Below are 17,841 nucleotides of genomic sequence, written 5' to 3' on the forward strand. Positions count from 1 at the left end.
TACTGTTTTATCCCAAGTTAGAGTTTTGAGGTGCCAAAGCTCTTGAATCTCCTGAATGTACTGCAGCGGATCTTCATCTTCCCTCAGCTTACGTGACGTAATCAGCCCAATGTCTGACGTGTCTGTGTATTGTGTCCGTAATGCTTGCCATACTGCCGCCCTGCAGTTTTCAAATGGCACCACGTTGTGTGTTGTGTTCTGTGTCATCAGCCCTGGGAACCCCGCCCTCTTCCTTACGCCATCAGCTGCGTCTCCTAATATTGATACGAACAGTCCCTTTATGTCACCCACTGCTAATCTATGGCCAGCTGTCATCTTCTCCATCTCATAAATCCATTTTCCAGCTCCCGTGCACAATGATGGTTACCTGCACTTCCTATTCTCCTTGTCTGTGTGTTTCCATGGCACGTCCTGAGGTCTTACCCATCCTCTGTCCAGTAAAGGCATCTGTGTGTATGCCGTCTCCTCCTCTGGCGTCTTCTGGTCAGTTTAATCTGTTGAGGCACCCTTTCACTCTCAATGTCAGCACATACATCTACTGGCTCCAATATGGCCACTCTCCTGTTGTCATCATAAGCTCTTGTCAGTTTTCCCCTTGAACAAACTATGGCTTTGTCCTCTCTCTTTCATCCTGGGAGATCCCATAGTCTGTTAATATAAGTGTTGTGTGAGGTGCAAAAGTCATCCGCCTGTTGTCTCTGCTCATCTGAGCCCCCTCTCCCTTCTCCCTGTGTATGTGTCCTGAGCTCCCATGACACCCATTTGTCTGTCCCCATTCCCATGGACTGAGATTGGTACTGCTCCATCCTCTTACCCACACTGTATTTGTCCTCATTTTCAGAACCTGTGTCCATTTTGCTACAGAAATCATCTGAGAAACTCAGCCTCTTCGATGTCAAGTCTGTTGGGTTTCATGCTGAGATCGATATCTCTCAAGTCACCCCTGCTTCCTCCTGCCCATGCCCCTAGACCTGCTCCACCTCCCTAATTTTTGCTCCTGCCCTGAGAGTTTGTACTGTCTGGTTCTGTCTATCTGTCCTCCTCAAATCTATTCCTTTCCCCATCCAGTGCTACCGCATATTCACCACCCTTATTGCTCGCTCGTACTCCTCCCTGCACGCTTGTTTCCTCACCAGTCTGTCTAACTGCAACTTCCACTGTTCCCTCTCTGCTAACTCATGTTTATCTTCCTCTGCTATCTCTCTCCGTCTCTCTGCCTTTTCCAGCTCCCATTCCCTTTTGTATCTCATCTCCCTTTCCACTCTCTTCCTTTCCTTGAGCTCTCTCTCGATTCTTTCTTTCTGCTCCCTTTCCAAGTGTTCCTTCTCTTCCTCCCTTCTTCGTTCCCTGTCTTCCCGCTCCAGTTTCTCTTCCCTCCTCCTTTCTCCATCCTCGTGCTCTAATCTCACCTCCCTGTCCTTCTCCCTCCTATCCTCCTCGTCCATTAGTTCTGCCCAATCTGTCGTGTCGCTGTTCCTCTTCAGGCTTTCTTTCACTTCGGTCACCCTTTCTGCCTCTCCATTTGTCTTCCCTTGAAGCTTCAAAAGTACCTATGCTGGTATCCATATGTTCGCATTTACACCCTCGAGCACTTCCTTCAAGCACTGCTGGGCCCTACCGCTCGGCCCTAGATCAATAGCTGGCTGCCCTGCGCCTTTCAGCTTCCCCTCCTTTGTACATGGTGGTGGCTTATATGTCGGATTTGAATACCCCTCTGCTGCCCTTAGTTCCCTCATTGGATACATTCCCTGTTCATCGTCTGTATCATCAGATGCTACACTTGGAGGGGCCGGGGTGGTGTTATCGGAGGGATGGGTCCCTTGGTCCTTCACCTCCTGCTGGCTTAGCATCCACTGACGCCTTGCGGCATCCCCGTCGCCCTCCTGGAACATGTGCCACAACTCAAATATGGTCATGAGTTTCACAATTTCCTCCCCTTCTAGGTACCCTGTATGTGTGTCAATAGTGATTGCTGCACATCTTTGGAGAAACTTCCACAAGATGGCCATAGTTTGGTTAATTTGCCCTCAATACCTTTGGACCATTCAATGCTATATTTACATATCTTTTCCTTATAAAGTGGAAGTGTCTTGCACAGGTACTGAAGGGGCGTACCCCCGCCCCCTGCTTTTGCCTTGATACATCTCAATACCTTTGACCTGACATCAAGTCAAGGGGTTCGATAGTCCACTGTTTAGGGAGAAAAGCACAATGCAGTGATAACACTTTCCAGTTTCTACAAGACTCTCTGGCTCTACAACTTATCAGGCATGCTCCGCACACCTCCCCTCCTTCACAACTTCTGCCTCCTTAGGCACAACCAGAATCTTGCACATGTGCCTTCCGCGCAGAGCCGCTGGTTCACCTCATCTGTCAATCCCAAGTTTCTAATACTAGCTCCTCACTGTCTTAAGCTCTCCGTGTCCTATGTGCAAACCTAAGGGTGACGCCACCAAGCTACAAAAGAACAGCATACGTAAATCAAAAATTGTGTACACAATGTAATAGCTTGTTACTCCCAAACCACACAAACCCCACAGCTATCTTCCTGCACTCCAGGCAGAGTATACCAATATTCTCTTGTGATCGAATTTCATCCGCTGTGACGCCTAGCATGTGAAACGCCATACTCCAGGAGACTTAACCAGTCAACTCACCTTCCGCAATCTAGGCCAGCGCCCTTGCTAACCCTCACAGGGATACCATCATCTATGACCCGAGCTAAAATGCTCAACCCACAGGAATACTGCTATTTACATATCTTTTGACATCCAAGCTCTTGAGTCAATAGTCTAGGTTATTCACCACTGCACTCAATGCACTCAATGCGCTCCCACAGAAGAGCAGCACTTAAAAATTGTCTATCAAACCCTTGCAGCAGTACCAAAAACAAATTCAACTCAATCTCCCACCAATACAAAGCAGCTACCACCACTGCCAAAGCCAACGCTTTCAACACACGTATCTCTAATGCCAAATCACACTCTAAAGAGATTTTTGCCATTTTCAACGAGCTCATCTCCCCCCAATACACCGGATGAAATAATCAAAGACGAAGCTTGGTGTGCCAGCATTCAAGCTGCCATGCTACACAAAATTGACCTTCTCCAAAAGAAAATCAAAGACCATTGCAAAGCATTACCTCAACAGACAGGAACCAAGCCTACCAATGCCCCACCCACCTCGTCCAAGCCCATCATACCTGACTTCTCCTTCAGGGACGTCACTGAACCTGAAGTTATCAACTTACTAACATATCTGAAACCCTCCCCCTGTAAAGGTGATATTTGCCCACCAAAACTTGTCAGACTGTGCAGACTGCTTTGCGCCGCTCTTTACGGCTTTCATCAATGCGTCTTTTAAAACAGGCATCATCCTAGCAAGCCTCAAAGAGGCCTGGGTCCAGCCCCTCCTAAAAAAACCTACCCTCGACCCCCTACAACCCAACAACTACAGACCAATAACCACAGTGCCATTCCTCCTGAAATTACTGGACACAGCCGCACATTGCCAAATCCAACACTTTCTGGAAACCCACTCCATCCTTGGGACCAGGCAATCAGGCTTCCGGAAAGGACACGGCACAGAAACAGCCCTGGTGGACAAGGGCAAGCCAGCTCTTCTGCTCCTTCTAGATCTCTCAGCCGCTTTCGATCTGGTTGATCACAAGACCCTCACCTCACACCTCACACAGTCAGCCAACTTTTCTAAAGAATCTGCGCTCTGGGTCACCTCCTTCCTAGAGGCAAGAGCCATGAAAGTCTTCTCGGACATTGCCAACGCCACTCCCACAACAATCCATTGCGGGGTCCCTCAAGGATCCTGCACTGCACCCACACTCTACAACTTGTTCACTAAGCCTCTTTTTGACAAACTCGACTGATACGGTATCACATACACCAACTACGCGGACGACACACAAGTACTCCTACCCCTCTCAGGATCATACCACGAAGACGCCAAGGCACTCCACACAATCTACTCCATCATCCAGACCTGGATGGCAGTTAATGGCCTCTGCCTCAATGGAGACAAGACTGAAATCATGATATTAGGTCAACAGAGCACCCTAGACAAACTGGACAAACTGTATGCCAACTTCTCCATTCACAACTCCATCATCCCCGTATCCACAGCTGTAAAGACACTGGGAGTATACCTAGACTCCTCACTATCTATGACCAGAGAAGTCAGCGCAATCACCTCCTCATCTACGCATACCACCAAACTCATAAACGCCATCAAGCAATACCTCTCTAAACCCAACTGCCTTTTCTATAGCTAGAGCAACCACTGGAGCCAAACTGGACTACTGCAATGCCCTCCTAGCAGGCACATCAGCAAAAAACCTAAACAGACTTCAAGTCACGCAGAACAATGCTCTCCGGGCCGCTATTAGCATCCGAAGAAGAGAGCATATCTCTCATGCCAGACACTCAGCACAGTGGCACCCGGTCAAAGAGCGGATCACACTCAAAATCCTCACCCTCACACACAAATGCCTCTCTCTCTCCTCCCGTCCCACCAGGATGCAATACACAAACTTACTCTACATCCCACGCATCAAAAAAGCCAAAGCCGGTGGCCTAAGCTTCCCCTATATTGCCGCCAAGACCTGGAATGCTCTTCCTGCAGACATTAGAGCGGAGAACTCATTCCCAATTTTTCGTAGGAAATTGAAGACCACTTTCCTTGCACAATAATAGGTGACACTCGCGAATCTATGTAAATATACTGCACTGCAAATCGGTATAAATGTCCTATTTGCCACTGTAAATAATGTATTTTATGTAAATAATGTATTCTATGTAACTAAGATGTGTCTGTAACAAGCGCCACGATGCCCCCGGGCTGACGTGCGCTCTACAAATCTGAATAAATAAATAAATAAATAAATAAATAAATAAATAAATTAGACCAAATGTGCCATAACATAGAAAAGGGACTTCTACCTAAGCTCCTGTCCCTACTCACTTTTGACAGTACTAGACAGTACTTCAACAATACTCAACAATACTAACCAATACTCCACAATACTCAAGACCCTCCCTCACACCTACAGTTGCAGTGAGACTCAGTCAATACTAACGTGTCAAGGTGTGCTAGCGCTGCTCGGCTGCCAGCTCTCCGTCAAGGCTCTAGCCTCCCCACCTTGGGCTGCCTGGACAACTCGCTTACTATGGGCATGATAATTCACAAGGGGTTCCTGATGACCTGTAAAGGGGCACGCATTTTCCGGTCTTTTCGAAATATGCGAGGGTCCCGCAAACTCTCAGGTTTGGCGGCAAAGGAGACGACCTGGTGCCCGGCTGGCGCAGCCAACCATACCTCTGCAACCAACTTGTTGGGACAAACTACCAGGTATGCCAGAGGGCCACTAGGAGTTTGTGGACTCTCGGATGGCCCAACACCTTCCAGGGATCAGCACAAGGACAGAAGAAATCCATGGACATCTCAACATCTGCTGGCTCGCAGGCCAGTTTTGTACCCTAATAACATCAGAGTGACGTTACAGCCTGGGTGCTTCTCTAGAAATCCTATCGGACCACTGGATTGGCCGTCAGGAGCCTAATAACCTATATGGTCGCCCATGTGTGTATATTCTCCTTAGGATAGTCACACTTGGTTCTGTCAGGTCCCATAGGAGCACCTGCAGTTCCATAAGGTTATCCACATGTAAGTACCTGGAAGCTTTGCTCAGGATCTCTTGCTTCTTGCTGTTTCTGCTTGCTTCATTTAGCTAATGGCAAAATTATAAAAGCAATGACCGTATGTATATGTATCTGTCCTCTATAGAACTGTACGCTCGTGTTCTTTGTGTATTCGAGTGCATGTTTGTGTCCTGAGGTGCGGATGTCATGTGTGCTTCATTTCTAATTCTGCTATGTCATGGTGTCTCTAACGACGTCAGCAACATGGCTTTTTTGCGCTTTAATCGATACTGTCGATTGAGGTGTCTTTGGTTGCAGCCTGGGGCTCCTCATCCACTCTGGGGTAGATTTGTACCGCACATGGCATGTAGGGCTGGCTGAGGGGGTACCTCTCGACATATTTGTCAACCATAGGTCTGTTGGGAATTCAAACAAAATAGTATGGGTGGTTGTGAATTTTCCTGGTCTTCTTCCGTGTCATGTATTTCATAGAAGGGGGTGGTGGGGCTAGGCTTCCCCATCCCTCTTCAGCTGAACTGGTGAAAAGCCTCTAGCTTCTGCATAAGCCTGAGGGTGGATGGTTCTGAAGAGGCCAGTAGCAGTACTGAGCCTCCAGCTCAAGTTTCCATTTCTCTGGGGGCGTGGAATTAGATGGGGAGAGGGACAGCAATAGCACTTCTCACCATTCTACCCATAGAGTAGTTAGTATAATCTCTCATGGTCTCAGAGGTCCCAACATTCCCTGGTCTCAATCAGGTCCCATAATTCTATAAGGTCACATCCTTCTGATACATCCGGGAGGACCACCCTGGAGCAGACCTAGAGGAAAGTAGGTGCCTCGTGGAGGAAAGGAGAGTTATATGAATATAAACAGAGGGATGAGAAAAAGAAACAGAGAGATGTTGGGCTATTGTGCAAAATGGAACTAGGGAACCAGAATACGGCTTCTAGTGGGGAAGAGCGTACCTCTAGCGGTGGCACCCAAGGTAAGCCTAGGTGCCACATCCTCAAGGACTAGGACCCTCCTTATGACATGGGTTTCAGGGAATGGAGCTGGCCTTTTATATGCAGGATGTGGAAGAAATGTTGTGCGGTGCAGTTCTTAAGACCAGTCTACAGACAGCTGGTACTGCTGTAATAATTCAGTTGGTTCCTGAGGAGAGACCCATTTACAAGAAAATGAAGGCCACCATCCTCAGGAAGTTCTGCAAGACCCCCAAACAGCACCTCTCGAGCTTTAGAGAGCTCCCCAAGAAAGGAGGACAAACCTTAGAGGCGTTTGCATATCAATCTTTGAAATATCTGAATGGATGGGTTACAGGTAACAAAGTTCACATATTGCAGGGCATGTTCAATCTTATTATATAAGAGAATATACTTAGAAATTGTGAAATGGAGTTAGCATCTAGTGGACAAGAGTATCACAGACCCAAGGAAGATTGCAAAGGCTGCTGACAGGTATGTGAGCACTCAAGTCCAGAAGAAGGCTTAGACAACTACATCTAAACCAGATGGCGAGGCGATTTATAAAAGTAAACATCAGGAGTGTAAGAACACAAAGATTCTCCCCCTGCCATGAGAGGGCCCCAAAAGCACAAAGGGAAATGCCTGACCCATGATTCATCTGCATCCACAGAATTAAGGAGTGAGGGTACCCCTAGAACTAGGGCATCAACCTCCACAGCCCCAAGAGGTTGTTTTCTATGTGGTGGCATGACATATAGAAGAGGAGATTTTGCTTGCAAGGGTAGACCCAAGCAAGCTGTAGTTAGTGCTACCCTCATGGAGGAGGAAGCAATAGTCAGCGTGGACATCATAGATAATGTGTTTCCCTAGGCATGGGGGCCGAATGCACCCCAATATCGCTATGTGGGGAAGGTACTGTGTCTCCCACCGAGGCCCTGATTCCCGCTAACGCAGCAATATTTTTGGACCCTCTGTTCATAAATGGAAGCCAAGCCCCAGCACTGTGTGATACTGCTATTAGTATCACAGCTGTCTGATGACAGTGGGTGCCCAAAGGCCAGGTTCTATTGGGTCTTCCCAAGTTAGTCAGGGGATTTGATGGCCTCACCAGATGCCAACTGGCTATTGTAGTGAGTTTAGCTGGAGGGGTGAAACCTATCAGCTGTCTGTCACTGTCTAGGATGCAATTCCAGTGGACTGTCTGTTAGGGAATGACAAGCCCGATACCAAAATCACTGTGCTTAGTAACCATGAACGCCATGGGTCCAGGGGCACTACCGGCTGAAGGTGGCAAAAGTTTGCACTGCCGGTGCGGCCTTGTCCTGATACAGAGTCCACAGGGAGACCTGCTCCTACTGGAGAGGACCTAGTGGCAACTGAGGTGTCTAATGCAATGGCAAAAGATTCAGTGACCCTAAAGTTGGAGAACACATATGGGGCCTCATTACAAGTTGTGCGCTAAAAATCTCAAATTACCGGCATGGCGCTCTTAACGTGTCCGCCCTCGCAAGAGGGCGCTAATAGCGTACCATTACGAGTACGCGGACACGAGCATAGCGCCATGCCGGTAATGATTCTACCGTCATTCCGCTAAAGTCCCCAAAAAGTCTTTTACCGGCTTCGACGAAAGTGCAGATAGCACCTCCGCCCTCACGCTGCATGCAAATAGCGGTCACCGCTATTAGCGGTGACCGTTAAATTGCGGAACCGGAAACAGCATCATCGCACAGGAACGGGAAAGAGCACGGCGGCCATCTTTAAAACACAATCCATTGCCATCCTCTGCCCCCTGGACCTGTTCTGAGTAGTTTGCCATAGGAAATCCACAGGGACACCCTCGACATGCCTAAGGCTGTAAAAAAAAACACTGACCGGCAGCAGAAGGAAAATTTTACCACAGAGGAGCTATTAATGCTCACCCAGACCCTAGCTGACAATGCTGCCGTGGTCTTTGCCAGCGACATGCGGCGGGAGACACTCATCAAAAAGAAGACAATCTGGGCTGAGGTCGCCTTGAAAGTCAGTGCTGTGGGCACCACCACCCGCAATGTGCGTGAGTGCAGTAAGAGGTGGGATGATCTCAGACTCCGGGTGAGAAGCATCCTTGCAGAAAACCAAAACATTGCCACAGCAGGTGGATCTGGTTCGCCCATAAAACTGAAGGAATGGGAGGAGACCTGCGCCAACCTCACTGGAGTGAAATCAATAGAGGGAGTCGGGACAATGGAGCATGGCGTGGCAACCACTTCAGATAGAGGTGAGTGTACACATGAAAGCATGCAATGTGAATCTACTGGTCCCCCCAGAATCACCTCATGGATGGCCAAACATCCACACATGCATCCAACCCTGGCCATGTCAGTGTCAGACCCAAACACACACACATGCTCACATCACCAGAGACAAGTGCCACACACAAATATTGCGTGGATGAGCCACTGAACTGACACATCACCTGCATCCTTAACAATGAAGTCCAAATGCCCACAACTGCATTATTGATGTATACTGCATTAAGTACATAGAACCGTAACCAATTCCATCCCCCTTCTTGTCCCCGACAGGCTCACATACAGACAGTGAGGATGCTGGCAATGCATCTCAGGCACCCCCTGCGAGTATGAAAACAAGGGCACAGGACACAGAGGCCACCCCCACAACATCAAGGGGCAAAGGTAGAAGGGTCCACATGCAGAGTGTCAAACATCGGTGGAGCGCCACTGCCACACCACCAACAACTGCCCCACCTCCGGAGGTGAACCCACCATCACCGATCCCAGCCACGGAGGGCCCACCCTCAGCTGCAACTAGTTCCGCAGGAGAGGCGGCAGCCACTGCACCACTATCAGATGTGGAGGATACAACCGATTTCCACATGGAGATGCACACCCTAACCCCCCCTGGAACCCCTGAGCCATCACCACAGCAGACACCTGGGTCTAATGTCACTGGCGAGAACAACATGGGAGGTTTTAGTAGCCCCCCGGTGGCTTCACCTGTTGACCTGGTTGCATCAGAGGGCACAGCAGCCACACCACCAGAACCCAAACTGCCCTCGACCTGGCCAGCATCAGCCAGCGGCAACGGGAAATAACTGTGCTGGTTGGGCAGCATGTGGAGGAGGCTGCCCGTCTCAGGGCGGAGATTACGGAGACAGCAAGGCACTCCAGGGAGGGGATGGAGGCCTGTACAGACAGGCTGTTTGGGGAGATTGTCCGATTTAGGGAGGTCCTCACACGGATAGCGGACACAATGGACCACCACTTCCCACCACCACCAGGACAGTCAGCCACTTCCTCATCCGCCAGTTCGAGGCAGACAAGCCCCCTCCGCCGCTCCTCACGCACCACCAGGCACACGTCTAGGCAGCCTCCCAATGCTGGTGTTGGCCATGGCCAATAGGGAGTGCATGTTCAAGCTTCCGCGTGCATGGCTGGACGGAAACATTGTGGCAGACACATGAGGAACTGTTGTGGGGGGTGGGGGGAAGGGTGCTATGGGACTGTTGTGGGGGGTGGGGGGAAGGGTGTTATGGGACTGTTGTGGGGGGTTGGGGAAAGGGTGTTATGGGACTGTTGTAGGGGTAGGGGGAAGGGTAGTGGGATGTTTGGGGACATGCACATTTTCATCTTAACATTCCTTAATAGACTGGTGTTTGATCAAAACACAGGCTTGGACTTCTTCATTGTGTATGTGTACTTTATTGACGACAGGGTCCGTTGTGCGCTTCCAAACAGACACTAGTGCATTACTACCCATATCCATGTGACAGTAAGAAACCATGTTACTCAGAATATTTGGTTGATCAGATGCTGTCTCACAGCACGTCCCTCCTGGCCATCCCCTCTTGCATGACCTGCATCCCCTTCACCTCCGTCCTCATCACCATCATCATCCTCATCAGGTGCTTCTATTTCAACATCAGGGGGCAGTGGCACATTCCGTCTGATACAAACATTGTGCAGCATGAAACATGCCATGGTGATCTTGGCCACCTTCTCATGGCCATAAAGGAGAGCGCCACCAGACCTGCTAATGCACCTAAACCGTGTCTTCAAAAGGCCAAAAGTCTGCTCGATCACGATGCGGGTACGGGTATGTGCACGGTTGTATTCCTCTTCGTGCCTGTTCTGTGGGTCCCGTACAGGGGTGAGGAGCCACCTCTTCAGGGGATAGCCGGCATAACCTATATGGGGGGACGAATGGGTCTTGTTACTGTTCACCTCAAGAGCGGCCTGTTCATATCACACAAATTGACTTTGCATTGTGATTGAAGTACACAATTAACAGCATACATGCAGACGGTCTGTGTGACTGCAATGTGCAAAGGTGAGCTCGACCCTGCAAGTAGACATGCCCCATTAATGCCTCCAACAGTAATTGACATGTCCTGGGTGAGGCCAGGTCTTAGGTGTCCCTGGGCCCAGGCAGATTTGGTACCACACTGCTGGTGTACTGCCATTCCAACATTGATGTTGCCATGCTGAGAGCATCACTTCAATGGTGCTATAGGTGCGTGGTGCAATGCTATGGCTAGGGGTGATCCCTTTGCATGTATTCAAGGGCACATTGCATTATTGATGTTGTGCTGCGCTAATTCTGTATGACTATCTTGACGGCATGTATGAGATTTGTGTATTTTGTGGCGTTGAATGTTGTGCAATGTGGATGTGGATGGATGTTTAATGTTTCTAGACCTGGATTGTTATCTATGTTGTGTAGCTTATACTTGCATGTCCGTTCATCTCAAGTACGTTGCGGCCTTCCCAGATGGACATTGGCGTACATCTTTATGTGCATTTGTCCGACGGACGACAAGCTACACCCATTTCGAGTATGTATATCCCCCCCCAATCACACCCAGTTGGAGTAAGTATCTCTCCCCCCCAATCACACCCAGTTGGAGTATGTATCTCCCCCCCCCAATCACACCCAGTTGGAGTAAGTATCTCTCCCCCCCAATCACACCCATTTCGAGTATGTATATCCCCCCCCAATCACACCCAGTTGGAGTATGTATCTCTCCCCCCCAATCACACCCAGTTGGAGTAAGTATCTCCCCCCCCAATCACACCCATTTCGAGTATGTATATCTCACCCCCCAATCACACCCAGTTGGAGTAAGTATCTCTCCCCCACCCAATCACACTGCCATGTGCTTGCCCTGCTACTCACCAAGTAGCCACGAACGTTGTCCGGCTTGTCGCTCCATGTAGCGTGGGATAGTTGAGTTCCGCAGGACCATGGAATCACGGGTTGATCCGGGAAATCGGGCACAGAAATGTGTGATTATCTTGTTGGCGTCACATATCATTTCGACATTGATGGAGTGGAATTGCTTCCTGTTTCAGTAGACTACTTCATTGTGATGTGGGACCACCAATTCCACATGGGTACAGTCGATGGCCCCGATGCAACTTGGGATGCCTGCCAGTGAATAGAACCCAACTTTGGTGTTTGCAATCTCCTGGGAAGTCCGTGGCATGAATATGTGTTCAGGCGCATGCTTCAGGAGGGCATCGAGTACCTGGTTCAGCGTGCATTTGAATACTGGTTGTGAGATTCCATGCATCTGCCCCACTGTATGCTGGTAGGTGCCTGTGGCCAGGAAGTGGAGCACAGTCACCACCTTGAGTACAGGGGGGATGGCAGTTTAGATGTCTATGAGGCTCACAATGTCGTTGTGTATCATGTCCACGATGCTGGTGATAGTATCCCGGTCCAGACGGTACAGGGTGTGTATCTGCTCAGGGGTTAGGTTAAATGGACTGGCTCTGATCCTGGGGATTGGTGGGTGCCTCTGTGGTATGATTAGGTGCCGTGGTGGTGCTTGCTGTGCCTGCCTTGCCCTCCTCCTCCTGCGTCTCCTCTGTGCTGCCTGTTGTTGTTGCTGCTGCAATCATGTCCCCCAGCCCATGTAATGCTGCTAGCATTGGGACCATCTTGGTGTGTGAAGGGGTGTGGTGTGCTCCTTTTGTGCTGCCACAGTCTCCATTGCCTCCACCTGTGCTGATTGTGTCCACCTGTGGCAGGTGGGAACACTGCTCAGTTCTCTTAACGGGTGGTTCGCGATGCTGGTATTAGCGCCATGGCGGTAAGGGGTTTTGGGGGCTTTACCATGCCGCTATTGGCATGTCCGCTTGCCTTGTGATGCTGTGCTATTAGCTGCATGGCGTTATTTACGGGATGGTGGGTCGCGCGCACACGAACTGGCCGCTATTAGTGGCACCGTACTTAGCGGTGGCGCTAATAGCGGTGTTCCGGGTCGTAATTGGCATGTGGATTTAACGTTACCGGTATTCCTTTACCGGTAACGTTAAATCCCTACCGCCTTCTGTGTAATGAGGCCCATAGTCTCAGACCTCAAGGGCCTGACAGAGCTAAGTGTCTTGTCCTTTGCTGGTGGCTCCAGCCAGGCTGATGTTTGCCAGGCACAATACGTTTGTCCAACTCCGGCAAATTTGCGCAAGGGATATTCAAGGAGTACTGGGAGGATCGTCTCCTGTACTCTGAGCTCAATAATCCTCTAGCAGGGGGCATCCGAAGGTTAGTGGTGCCCCAATGTCACAGGAGGTTCCTCCTGGAATTGGCTCATGACATTCCTTTGGCACGTCAAATAGGAGTGGCCAAGACCGCTGACAGGCTGTCTGCCCATTTGTACTGGCCCCAGATGCGTGTAAAAATAAGGGAGTTGGTAAGGTCATGCCCGACTTGGCATGCATCTAGTAAGTCCGGTGGGGCAACAAAGGCCCTTTTAATTCCATTAGTAGTAGTTCAGCAGTCTTTTGAGAGAATTGGCATGTACAGTGTGGTTCCTTTGGATCCTCAGACCTCCTCAGGTAGCCTGTACATTTTGGTCATGGTAGAAAACACCACTCGGTACCAAGAGGCTGTACTCTTAAGAAACATCAAAGATCCAGTGGTGGTGAATGAGTTGATGGGGATATTCACTTGTGTGGATTCCCCAAAGAAGTAATTTCTGATTTCTGCGTATATGAAGGCCTATGTGGGATGAATGTTGAGATACGTACAAATTCTCCAAAGTCTTTCACCATCAGACAAACGGCTTGTTGAGCAGTTCAACAATACCCTAAATGGCATTATAGATGGATTGGTAGGGCACCTGACGAGAAAATGTGATATTCTCTTGCCATGTCTTCTGTTGCGACCGGGAGGTGCCACAGAGCGGCGGATGGTTTAGATGTTTTGATCTTCTGTTTGGTCAGCTTTTTAGGGATCCACTAAGCCTGGTACGGCAAGCATGGGAGGAAAATCCCTGAACTCCTTTCCACAGCGTAGTGGAATATGTACTTGGCCTGAGTTCCAAGATGGCCAAGTACAGAGAACAGAGCACTCAAAATCTGAAGGCCAGCCAGAAGCTTGTGAAGCACTGGCATGATTAGAAGGCCACAGTGACAGAGTATACACCAGGACAGATGGTCTGGATTATGGAGCCTGTCAACCCCAGTGCCCTTCATGATAAGTGGACTGGGACCTATGTGGTGCTTGAGAAGTTCCACGAGGTTAACACACTTATTGACACAAAGACCCCAAGGTAGAAACACAGGGTCTTTCATGTCCACCGGTTGAAGCCTCATTATAGCCAAGACGACTTGCTGATCTCTCGTGATGGATGATGAGACTGAGGTGGAGACAAATCCCTTCCCAGACATGTTGCATGCAGAGTCCGTCAGTGTGCATTAAACTCTTGGGGTTCTGATGCCTTCCACGACTGTGCCAGCACCACCGGCTGGCTGCCAAAATGAATCAACGTTGTTCTGGAAGTACAAGTGCTGAGGCCTGAAGTCTCTGAAGCAGTGCCAGCTTCTCAAACTGCACACTGGTATATATCACACCAGCAAAGGAGGATGCAAGTGATGCGTCCTCTGGAAAAGGCATCCCCAGGAGTGTGTGCAGCCTTCCGGCGGCAATCACACTTGTTCAGGAGCGTGACAATGCACATTAGATCAAACTTCATGCCCATTCAGCCCCAGGCCTCTCTTTAGAACTTGTATTACATCGATTTCAGGGAGATATGTGCTTAGTTCAGAGTCCAGGAGGTTCCTGGACAGTCAGCCTCATCTTCCTGGATAGACTGGCTCACATTTTGAGCAATCATATGAGGTACAGGTTGTCGCCCTGCGGCTTTCGTGTAACCCAGGGCTCTGCAATCTGCATCTGTCCTGATGTTTAGGAGTGTGACTCCCTGATTTCACACCAATGACAAAGTGGGCAAAGGCGGATGGGAGCCGTAGTCCAAAACATCTGAAGAGATAATAGATGCAGACCTCCGGTCTAACCGAGCATCTCCGTTTGAAGCTGTGAGGAAGCAGGTACCAGCAGCACGGCGCAGGAGCAGCTGGTGCCCGCCAGATGTGGCGGCCCCTCGGCTGCACACATTATTCGAGGTGGCCGCACCGCTCAAAGCAGCTGGACAGCGGTGGGAAAACAGTCATATAAAAACACCGAACTAATCCCCACTTAAAAACTACACATGTCTATTATTATTCTCCCAACGCTCAGACCTACTTCAATTTAATAACAGAAATGTGTTGGCAGTAAAAACTCGCTGCATAATGTGTCTAAGCTGCGGCTTTTGCATCTGAAACGTGTTTGTCAGATCTGCTAATCTTCCCTACCCGCTTCCTCTAACAGTAAAACAACGCTTGCAGTTCCCGTGCAGCACCCCCCCCCCCCCCAACCCCCAAAAAAAAGCATATTAAAGCGTCAGAGGGTAGGGCCTGGATCATTTCTGTGTCACAGGTCAAACCTGTTTCCAAAATATTCTGTCAGCCGAACCCCGAGGTTTCTGGAAAAGAACTTGTACGTTTCAAAATAACGAGCGGGTTTTCTCTCCACTAACGAGGTGCAAAGGCATTATTCTGACGTGTTGCATCAAGTCGTGTTTCTAAAAGGATTCACTGTTAGATTGAGATCACTTCGCTAGGTTTTATTGCAAAGAGTAATAGCCTTGCCTTTCTGCTCGGAGCGCTAATGGAGCTTTGCAGCCTTTCGATATTTCGAGCACGTGTAGCACACACTGTGACATGCCACATTCCATTCGGAGGATGTCAGTTCATTCCTGTTTTTATACTTTGCATTCTGGGATTTGTGGTCCTGGATGCATAATGGCGCATTGCAACAAGTCCCGGAATGCAAAGTAAGAACTACGACTAGGCCACCACTTCCAGAATGGAACAGCATATACATATTATGTTTCATAGAATTTGTAAAGTGCTTCACTGTCCTGGGTATGGACTTGAGGTTGTGGTATGGCATTGAAAGACCTACGTCCGGGATTGCATTACAGAATCAAGCAGAACTTTGGTTAACATAGCAATTGTAACAGCAGAGATGACTAGATAAACATGAGTACTTATAAACAGTGCTGGATATGATGGGCTGTGAATTGCCCATGTTCAGGTTATGGTGAGTGATTGGCGAGTCCTGTATGAGCACACACATTCACACGCCGATTCATGGAATAATTAGCGCGGCGCAAGTGGGCAAAAACGTGCGAATCGCAGTGGAATAGCGAAAATCGCAGTGCAATTGCGAAAATCGCACGAAAAGCAGCGCACGTCGATTCATGGAAGGCCGTGCGCGAGAAAACCAGCGGATGTGCGATAAAAAAGTGCGCGGCGCACGTTGGCGCACAGGCCATCTAACAGCGTGCGCCAGGTCACAGCGAAAATCGCACAGGCCACAGCGAAATTCGCACATAGCGCGGCGCACGCAACAAAAGTAGGCGGAACACGGGCGTAACACTCGGAATGGGGAACAACTTGCCAAAACGTGGGCGTCACGGGGGAAGTACAGGGCACAAGTGCGCGGAACGCCCACACGCTCGCCTAAAACACGTATTCATGGAATAGAATAGGGCAAAAAAGCGCACGCTCAAACCAGCGCACAGGCACAAACACGACCGCCACAAGAAAGCAGGCGGTAGCGTCTCTGCGGCTGTAAGAAATGTGCGCCAAAAGGTGCGCCAACAAATAGCACCTATATACTGCCATGATGAATGTCCCATACTGTGGCCCTCCAGGAAAAATGACGTGCAAAGGGGTACCCACAAACACGGACACCCGCTGACAAAAAATACGTGTGCGTGTATACCGGGGTGCGCGGGAAGTCTAACACGCGATTTCAGCAGGGTACGTGCATCACAGGGGTTCGCGTGAAGTTCCTCACGCGATCGGGCCTGGGGGAGCGGGCTACGTGTATTACAGGGGTTCGCGTGAAGTTCCTCACGCGATCGGGCCTGGGGTAGCGGGCTACATGTATTACAGGGGTTCGCGTGAAGTTCCTCACGCGATCGGGCCGGGGGGCGCAGGCTACGTGTATTCCAGGGGTGCGCGTGAAGTTCCACACGCGAATAGCCTGGGCGCGTGTATTTCAGGGGTGCGCGGGAAGTTCCACACGCGAATAGCCTGGGGGCGCGTGTATTCCAGGGGTGCGCGGGAAGTTCCACACGCGAATAGCCTGGGCGCGTGTATTTCAGGGGTGCGCGGGAAGTTCCACACGCGAATAGCCTGGGCGCGTGTATTTCAGGGGTGCGCGGGAAGTTCCACACGCGAATAGCCTGGGCACGTGTATTTCAGGGGTGCGCGGGAAGTTCCACACGCGAATAGCCTGGGCGCGTGTATTTCAGGGGTGCGCGGGAAGTTCCACACGCGAATAGCCTGGGGGCGCGTGTATTCCAGGGGTGCGCGGGAAGTTCCACACGCGAATAGCCTGGGCGCGTGTATTTCAGGGGTGCGCGGGAAGTTCCACACGCGAATAGCCTGGGCGCGTGTATTTCAGGGGTGCGCGGGAAGTTCCACACGCGAATAGCCTGGGCGCGTGTATTTCAGGGGTGCGCGGGAAGTTCCACACGCGAATAGCCTGGGCGCGTGTATTTCAGGGGTGCGCGGGAAGTTCCACACGCGAATAGCCTGGGGGCGCGTGTATTTCAGGGGTGCGCGGGAAGTTCCACACGCGAATAGCCTGGGCGCGTGTATTTCAGGGGTGCGCGGGAAGTTCCACACGCGAATAGCCTGGGCGCGTGTATTTCAGGGGTGCGCGGGAAGTTCCACACGCGAATAGCCGGGGCGCGTGTATTTCAGGGGTGCGCGGGAAGTTCCACATGTGATTTGACAGTGTGGGTCCTCCCAGGTGTACCCTGTACACCCTCCACGGCCCCTGCAGGCAGCCCACACCACAGGGGACTACCCTGCATCCCTGG

The sequence above is a fragment of the Ambystoma mexicanum genome, chromosome 1p (assembly GCF_040938575.1).
Source record: "Ambystoma mexicanum isolate Mex_15411 chromosome 1p, UKY_AmexF1_1, whole genome shotgun sequence".
In the NCBI taxonomy this organism is placed as follows: domain Eukaryota; kingdom Metazoa; phylum Chordata; class Amphibia; order Caudata; family Ambystomatidae; genus Ambystoma; species Ambystoma mexicanum.